Here is a 9444-nt window from a genome sequence, read left to right as displayed (position 1 = left end):
ACGATGGATGTTAAGCTTACTGGTCTATAATTACCCGGGGAAGACCTAGAGCCCTTTTTGAAAATAGGCACCACATTTGTCCTGCGCCAGTCCCTTGGCACTATACCAGTCACTAGAGAATTTCTGAATATTATGAAGAGGGGGACAGAAATAACTGAACTAAGTTCTTTAAGAACTCTAGGGTGTAACCCATCTGGAGCTGGAGCCTTGTTCACATTTATTTTATTTAACTTAGCTTGGACCATATCTACATTCAGCCAATTAACTATATTAGTTAATGTATTAATAGTACTGGCACCGGCTACATCAGCTGCTCTTTCTTCTGTTGCATATACATAGCTAAAGAACCCATTTCGTAACTCTGCCTTCTCTTGATCCCCTGTGACCAACTCCCCATTACCACTATTTGTTTTGCTATCCTTGGCCATCTGCCTTTCATTTTGTATTTTTGCTGATTTTATTACTTTTTGCAGATTTTAGTAAGCTATTTGTAATTTACAAAGTCTAGAACTGTACCCTCAGTTTTGTATTTTCAAATGCCCTTTTTTTTTTCATATACACCGTGTTCCAAATTATTATGCACATTGGATTTAAGTGTCCTAAACATTTAATTATTAGTTTTTCAATTAAACTCATGGATGGTATTGTGTCTTAGGGCTCTTTGGATCATTGTAATCAATCTCAGACACCTGTGATAGTTAGTTTGCCAGGTGTGCCCAATCAAAGGAAAACTACTTAAGAAGGACGTTCCACATTATTAAGCAGGCCACAGGTTTCAAGCAATATGGGAAAGAAAAAGAGAGATCCTCTGCTGCCGAAAAGCGTGGAATAGTGCAATACCTTGGACAAGGTATGAAAGCATTGGATATTTCAAGAAAAACATAGGCGTGATCATCGTACTGTGAAAAGATTTGTGGCTGATTCAGAGCACAGACTGGTTCGTTCAGATAAAGGCATAATGAGGAAGGTTTCTGCCAGACAAATTAATAGGATTAGGAGAGCAGCTGCTAAAATGCCATTGCAAAGCAGCAAACAGGTATTTGAAGCCGCTGGTGCCTCTGGAGTCCCGCAAACCTGAAGGTGTAGGATCCTCCATAGGTTTGCAAGTGTGCATAAAGCTATTATTCGGCCACCCCTAAATAATGCTCACAAGCAGAAACGGTTACAGTGGGCTCAAAAATACATGAAGACTAATTTTCAAACCGTGTTGTTTACTGATGAGTGCCGTGCAACCTCTGCAAAGTATGTAGAGTTTATGACTGACCACTTTCTTCCGTGGTACAAAAAGAAGAACCGTGCCTTCCATAGCAAAACTATCTTCATGCATGACAATGCACCATCTCATGCTGCAAAGAATACCTCTGTGTCATTGGCTGCTATGGGCATAAAAGGAGAGAAGCTCATGGTGTGGCCCCCATGTTCCCCTGACCTCAACCCTATTGAGAACCTTTGGAGCATCCTCAAGCAAAATATCTATGAGGGTGGAAGTCAGTTCACATCAAAACAGAAGCTCTGGGAGGTTATTCTGACATCCTGCAAAGATATTCAAGCAGAAACTGCCCAAATACTCACAAATTCAATGGATGAAAGAACTGTGAAGGTGATATCAAAGAAGGGGTCCTATGTTAACATTTAACTTGGCCTGTTAAGTTTTTTTTTATTGAAAGAGCTTTTGATTTCTGTAAATATGACCTCCTGATGCTGCAAATTCAACAAATTACCATTTTAGTTCTCTTTACAATCTTTAAAATGTTTTGATCTCTGTTGTGCATAATAATTTGAAACAGTGCATTTTGAGTTTTTTACTTCTAAATAAAAATCTGTTATCTTTAGGAGATTTGTTCAATAAAATTTGCATTATACTCCAACGTTTGATGGCTTGAAGATTATACTAACTGTCATTTGCATCGACTATTTAGGAAAATCAGCGAAAAATAACATTTGCATAATAATTTGGAACGCAGTGTATTGCCCTTTTTACAGAAGGTGTAAGCCATGTGGTGTTTAATTTTAGTCGTTTACACTTGTTACCTATAGAAATAAATTTTGCACTATAATTATACAAAGTGGATTTTTAAAATCTCCCATTTATCATTTGTACCATTATTTGACATTAGTTCTTCCCAGTCTATATCCTGAATTTCAGCCGTCATCCTGGGGAAATAGGCCTTCCTAAAATTTAGTGTTTTTGTCCTCCCAGCCTGTGTTTGTTTTTTACAGTATAGGTAAAATGTAACTATATTGTGATCAGTGTTACCAAGGTTTTCATGAACATTGACATTCCCAACAAGCTCTGCATTATTAGAAATGACCAGATCCAACAGAATGTCACCTTTAGTTGGGACTTCCACAAACTGGCCCATAAAATTTTCCTGCAACAGGTTGAGGAAATGTCTCCCCATCGCAGTTGTAGCCGAACCATTACACAAATTAATATCTGGGTAATTAAAATCTCTCATTATCACTACAGTATCAGCCTTTGCAGCCCTCTCCATCTTTTTATATAGCTGACCTTCCATCTCCTCAGTTATATTGACGGGGGGGGGGGGGGGGGTCTATAGATTACACCAAAAATAATTTTTCCAGTGTTTACCTCCCTTTGTAATTCCACCCACAAGGTTTCAACCACCTCCCACCTCACAATCTTGACCCACTATTGTCTCTTTCACACTCAGATTCATATCACTTCTCACATACAGACATACACCACCGCCTTCCCTATTTGCCCTGTCTTTTTACAAAATACTGTAAAACCCTGTAGATTTACAGCCCAGTCATGAGAAGAGTATAGCCATGTTTCAGCAACACCAACTACTCAATATGTTCCTCCAGTACCAAGCTCCCCCATTTTGCTTGCTAGACTTCTGCCATTTGTGAACATACACTTTAACTTGCCTTTCAATTTTTCACATTCAGTATCAGAAATGTGTTTATTTGGCATTATTTGGGCATTTTTTATTTTCAATATTGTCTTGGAACAAAAGGATCTCCTTATCCTGTTGCTTAATCCTTTCCCCACAGTCAATTTCTCCCTCCCCACCAATATAGTCAGACCCTTCTCTAACTTAACTTCCCCTTGGTTTCTACATTAACCTTCCTCCTCAGCCCTAGTTTAAATACTCTGCCACCCCAGCTAGAATCCCCCCCCATAGCGGACCCCCTTCCATTCAGGTGCAAAAAATCTGTGGAATACAGTTTGTACCCCAATGAAAAGTCAGCCCAGTGCTCTAGGAACCCAATGCCTTCTTCTCTACACCAAGATTTAAGCCATGCATTTAACTCCCTGAGCTCCCGCGGTCTTTCCTGTGATGTGCATGGCACAGGTAGAATTCTAGAGAATACTACCTTGGAGGGCCTTCCTAGTTCTTTAAAATTATTCTTAAGGCTCCTCCATCTAACATGTATTCTGTCATTGGTTCCCACATGGACCATGACCGCTGGATCATCACCAGCCCCTCCCAGTAATTTATCCACCTCAGGGAGACAGTGAACCATTCGGTTGAGGCGGTCTTGGCGTCAAATTATTCCATCCGTCCTCCTGATTATAGAATTCCGTACAACTACTAATTGTCTTGCCTTACCTGCATTACCATCCCGCCGACTACTAGCTGGGCTGTTAGAGGGATCAGTATCCACTAGGGCTGCCTGCCATTTCTGAGACCAACACCTACGCATCATCACCCAACTTGGCAATTTTGCTTGGAATAACAGGCACAGGATTGGCCTTCCTTTTCTTGGACCCCTTTTTACTGCTCCTAACTACATTAACCCAGCTACTTGCCTAGTCCTGCTGACCCATGTCTTCACCCTCCAGTTCTATCCCACAAACTGCATGCTCAGTGAGCAGCATGCTCCGCTCAAGATTGATAAAAGGGTCTGTAACTGTCGGGTCAGACTACACTGAGTTTGTAGTCTGTAACCATAGAGACACACAGGTCTGTATAAGAGCTGTAGAGTCGAATTGTAGGAGTTTATAATCAAGATTATTTGCAAAGTTATTTTTCTATTGAAATATGATGCATTGGAGCAAAAAAAATTATGATTTATATAATCCATTATCAATGTAAATTGCACTATGACCCTGTGGTGTTTTTCTTAGTACTTCAACTGGGATGGTGTCCAGATGGTGTTCTGAAAATGTTCTTGCCTATATGTTTGACCAAGAATGCCTAGGAATGTATTTCTGAATAATCATGCACCAAGGTTGCTTTTGAAAGCTATGTTATTCTCTATTGTGGCAAAGGATGGATATTGCTACGCTATATAAATCATTTTATTTCTGTGTTATCACAGTTGCACAGTTTTGTACGAATAACAGGATCTGTTTAACTAAAATGCTAATTTATTTATATAATTTATTTGAAGTACTTTAGCTTTGCACTTAGTTTGGATTGCAATTACGCAAGAAAATGACAGCTTTCGTTTTGTTTTTGTTTAAAATTTTCCAATAGTACTTGAAAACAGGCATCCATTAGTAGCTTCAGGGCACAGCAAGGCTAAAGGAAATTAGCTGTCACCTATAGCTACTGAGACTTGTTATTTTATATGTGAGGAACTAAATTGTCTTTTGTGTCGAGCATCAACACAGAGCCTGTAATTTTCATTAAAAATTGTAGACGTATTTATTTGTTCTCTGTCATTTCTAAATATTAAGCTTTGAATTAAAATTTTGGAGATTGTCTTTTAAAAGATGATTATCTGATGCTTCTATCAAATTATTAAAGAGACAATGATTATTTTGTATGTGTTATTTTATAATATTTTAGCATCTTTCTATAATAGGTATTATGCTTTTATTGATATTGTTTTGAAATTTCAACCCTAGTTTTAATTTCAATATCTGTCACTATCATTATGTATAACAGCTCACTATTGCAATATTCTACCAGTATCAGAAATCTAATAAATTAATCTAGTGTTATATTTCTTTGTATATACTACTATATTGTCATTCATTGTCTGACTTAAATTTGAGTTAAGGTGGTTAAGAAAGCTGGATGACATAATGCTGGTGTAAGCTCATCTTTAGGATGTAATATTTTGCTCATATCCTATATAATTTTGTTGCAGTTTTATATTGTATGGAAATGGAAATCTCAAAGTAAATGGGCCAACAGGTCACAAGCTATTAAACTATTACAGACCTGTCCACTTTAAGGTTGGCGTTTGTTAACCCAGTGCTTCTACTAAAGGGCATAATATAGTAGGGTATATTCAGGTGTAGCAGTCATGTTGCGTATTTTTGCTTCAACTACCATGAAACCGTGGCAAAATGATGCTGATTTTCTTGATTTTGAAAAAAACATAGCGTTTTGCAGCGATTTTGTTGCATTTACGGCAATAAACTGCAACATGACTACTACTTCTGAATATACCCTTACAATGGGGCCCATATAGTAAAACTTGGAATGTGGCCCCACTTTACCATGATTAGCAGGGAGTTCAGAACATGAAACACTTAGGATTGTTTTGGACTCCAATCTATGCCATGTGTCTTTCCATAATGCACAGAGACAATGCTCACAGTGATGTCACAGCATACAGATAAAATGGGATACTTAAAGAAGACCTGTCCTTCCCTTATTCCCACCGATCTCCAGCAGGAATCAACTGTTTGTGAAGGGCTTTTCCAGTGCCTAAATTGACAGCTGCGGCTTTGTGTGCCAGACTATGATGGTTCGTCCAGGCCGGCACCTCTTTGCCCTCCGTACTATTTGTGCCCGGTTTACATTCCTGTCGCCTCCACTAGTTACGCCTCTGCTTTATGCATGTTAGTAACATATCCATATGCCTTGTCTGGGAATCTGTTTTCTTTACCTTTTCAGCCTTAATCCTCATGCACACTGAGCTGTAAAACAGCGCCCATAGCTTGCTTAATTGCAGAGTTACCATAATAGGGACCCGTAGCTACTCTCTGTGCCTCCATACAGGATCAATGCTCACAGCATTGCCAAGGTCACGAGCACTTAATGAATCATAAAGTGAGTTACCATGCCATGGGAGCATTTATGATCACTTTTGGAAAGAGGACTACATTCTTAAAAGTTGGCACCCACTTTTTTTTTTTTTTTTAAATATTGATTTCATTTTTATAATGCCTATAATTAAATTAAGTTAGATAGAAAGAGCAAAATTCCAGAGTGCTACACTAGGCCCTAGGCACTCAAACTATGGTATGTTTACCCCAGAGGGTACATGTCATGGGTAGGAGATACTCACTCTACCCTCATGCTGTGCTTTTTATAGGCACAGTGAATGATCATAGCCATGTGGTTACTTTCAGGTAATTTATTTGAGTAGGGGGTACTTGGCTTTGGAACATTATGAAACACTGCTCTAGGCCACTATCTAAATTTCCTTTCTACCGTTCCATTTCTGTTTGCTCTACCAATTCACATTTACTGCAGATGTAACTGTAAAGTATATATTAAAAAAACTAAAACTCTTGCAGAACAAAAAGTCTAATGTTTAAAACAAATTTGCTCAAAGCTACTCCTAAGCTAAGTGCTCCTGAATGAAGATTGCAAGTATCCTTTGGCAAAGGTTTATCCCTCCATCTTATTGCTCCCTCTAGGTAGTGTGTTAGTCGAGATGCTGACCCCATTTCTGTACTTGTGGTTAGGTTCTCAATTGTTGGAAAATATTGGTCATTGATTAAAATAATATTTACGTTTCCAGAACTAATCCTTGTATTGTTTAATCATGGCACTGCCACACACCTCCAAAAAATAAAAAAGTAAGGTAGCTGTTATATCAGACAGGGGCTCCATGTTCACCATCTGTGCTAACCAATGCAACCATGATTTAGCCCATGTGGGTGGGTCCCTTGATTTGTCCCGTAAGGCCAGAAAATTTGCATAATAGCAGCATACAGGTGAATCATTCCTGACATAAGTTTCAAGAAGGTATTTTGTTGTTCAACTACAGAATCCTTCACCTGGTATCCCAGCAACCTCTGATATTCCTCTAGGGAGGCCCCTTCTTTAAAGGCCGGGTAAAATGGCACAACGTAAGGACATTTCTTGTGTAGGTTAGCAAGAAAGCGATCACCCACAGAGCAGAAGCCACTGAAGCAATAGGAAAGGCAGATTCATTTGCATCTCCTGCAGGGAGCGCTCACCAAGACTAATGTCATCCTAAGTAGGGTACCCTCTCTCACTACTAGAGTGAACGACAGAGGATAAAATGGTTCTGACGAAGGACGTATGCAGAGAGGTCCACGCGCAATGCTTCCTGTTGTTTGTAATCCTCTTGGATTTTCTGAACAAGCTGCAGCACTTCTTGCTGTAAAGATCACAGCTGGCGCATCCTGTCACGACCTTCTTGTCGGATGCACTCTATTTCCTGTTGGAGTTGCTTTTCATCTTCTTGAGGCTTCAAAGTCAAGAGCTTTGCTGTATGACAATGTTCCTCCTTTAGTTTTTCTTGCTGTTCCAAGGCCTCCTTAGAGCCCTTCTCCAGTTATTCGAGCAGCAGATGCTTCTCTTCTTTTTGCTTTAATTCCATTATCTCCTCGAAGCACTTGAGCTACTCTGCAGACTTTTCAGCCAGAGATTTGCAAAACTGATTGCACATGTCAAGTCGAGCCTTCAATTCTTCCTTCACTATCATCTAGTGAGCTTTCTCAAATAACAATATTCTGCCTACGACTTCCATAACTTTATCCATCTGAAGTTTTGCCGACGATTCTGCAGCTGAGTGACTCTTCAGAGCGCTGGCTCATTGTATGTGATGGACACGGAGTCATCCTGCAGTAATGGCCTCTCGACAGGAATGTTGTAAGATTCTATGCGGTTGATGACATTATCCAGAACCCAAGCAGAGTACTCCGATAACACCACAGTAGACTCATCTATACCCAGAGTATTCTCCGAGCTCTATTCTCTATTATAGTACAGCCTCCCCTTAGGAGAATTCTTAAGCGCCTCCAAGGTCTCCCAGTTCTGCTTGGTTGGCATAGCAGCTCCTGTAACTTACTGACTCAACCACACAGTCAAGGAACTCCGCTTCCAGTACAGTTCTAGTGGAGGAGTGTGGCAGCGCCATGATTAAACAATACCAGGATCAGTTCTGGAAACTCATATTTTTAATCAATGACCATTATTTTCCAAAGATGTAGAAGATAACCACAAGTACAGAAATTGGGTCAGTGTCTCGACTCAAGCACTTCCTAGAGAGAGCAATAAGATGGAGGGATATCCCTTTGTGGATACTTGCAATCTTCATTCTGGATGACTTTTCATGTAGCTGTGAGCAAAAGTATATATGTTATTTAAGGGTTCCTATGCTGATCAGAGCAATCTGCTAACTATTCATTTTAAAAACTTCTGATTGATGTAATGTGACAGAAGATTTGATGAAGAGAGCTCTAACTTGCGGCTTTTTGTTAAAAATAGTTTATTATTTTGGGAATTTATAAGTCACCTTTTGTTTTTTTTTTATTCAGAAATACGCTAAGGCAGCAGGAAAAATCAAGCAAGCATAATATAGTTGTTTAACTATCCCTCTCTCAAAGATATGTAAATCAAAGAGGAACCTCAATCTTTTATCATAGTGGGAAATAGTGTAAATCCAGGAGGTCTTGTCAAGCGATTACATTTCTTTATTTCATGGTAAAGTCTTCAGCAGTCCTGATTACATCCTGCCTAGGGGTTTTGTCAATCACTTTTCCCACAATACAGATTTGCATTTGCAGTCAATTTTAAAGTTCATTTTCTAATGGGAGTATTTTTTAAATTACGAGTGTCATGTATTGCTGGTTTTGCCTTGTAACAGAGAAATGTTCTACTGGTTTCTTGTCTTCATTTAGCATTACGTTGGGTCAAACACTTAACCTTCTCTAATTAAGAATGGTTGTATTTGGTCCAAGGTGCTGATCTTTAGCTCGTCCCTCAGAATGGTTAATTTTCTTATCCCTTATCACTAGACAGAATGTAGAATATTTCCAAGGAAGGTAGACAAGTATAAAATTGGTTTGCTTAGTGTGTTCACAGATATGGGTTCCTTTAGTTTCTAATTACAACCCTGATCTGAGCAACCTTTAGCAATACCTCCTAATGGACTCTATTGCGTTTGACATGATTCTTAGGCCTTCTCATTGCAGTCTCTTATGGCCAGGAACTTCTTCCTCATCTAGCCCATGTTTAATCTTTCTGATTTTGTTTGTTCCATAATCTTGGTATTTTATAACTAAATGATAATAATCGCTTCCCCTTTATTATTTTAAATTTAATCATTGATGTACAAAGGAAAGTCATAGGCACAGAAGGTCAGCATTGAGGTTACTTATTCCGTTCTAAGTAAGGAAAGAACCTTGATTACTAGAATTGAAGTGAAAAGGCTGCATTGTTTATTATGGGGCTGTTAATAATCTAGTGGTAAAAGTTCCCATACCTTGTTAGATCTCATGGAGTGTTATTAGATAGTGCTGCAGTATGTGAAGCT

At 39.0% G+C, this 9444-nt stretch overlaps 1 pseudogene; it reads right to left on the bottom strand.

The window, feature by feature from the left end:
* Positions 1-6500: 6500 nt before the first annotated feature.
* LOC142652530 (mRNA export factor GLE1 pseudogene) lies at positions 6501-7958 on the bottom strand (annotated as a pseudogene).
* Between the last annotated feature and the right edge of the window lie 1486 nt (positions 7959-9444).

This window comes from Rhinoderma darwinii, chromosome 5 (genome assembly GCF_050947455.1).
Source record: "Rhinoderma darwinii isolate aRhiDar2 chromosome 5, aRhiDar2.hap1, whole genome shotgun sequence".
NCBI lineage: Eukaryota > Metazoa > Chordata > Amphibia > Anura > Rhinodermatidae > Rhinoderma > Rhinoderma darwinii.
The sequence above is the reverse complement of the archived record's forward strand: the minus strand, read 5'-3'. Positions and strand labels throughout refer to the sequence as shown.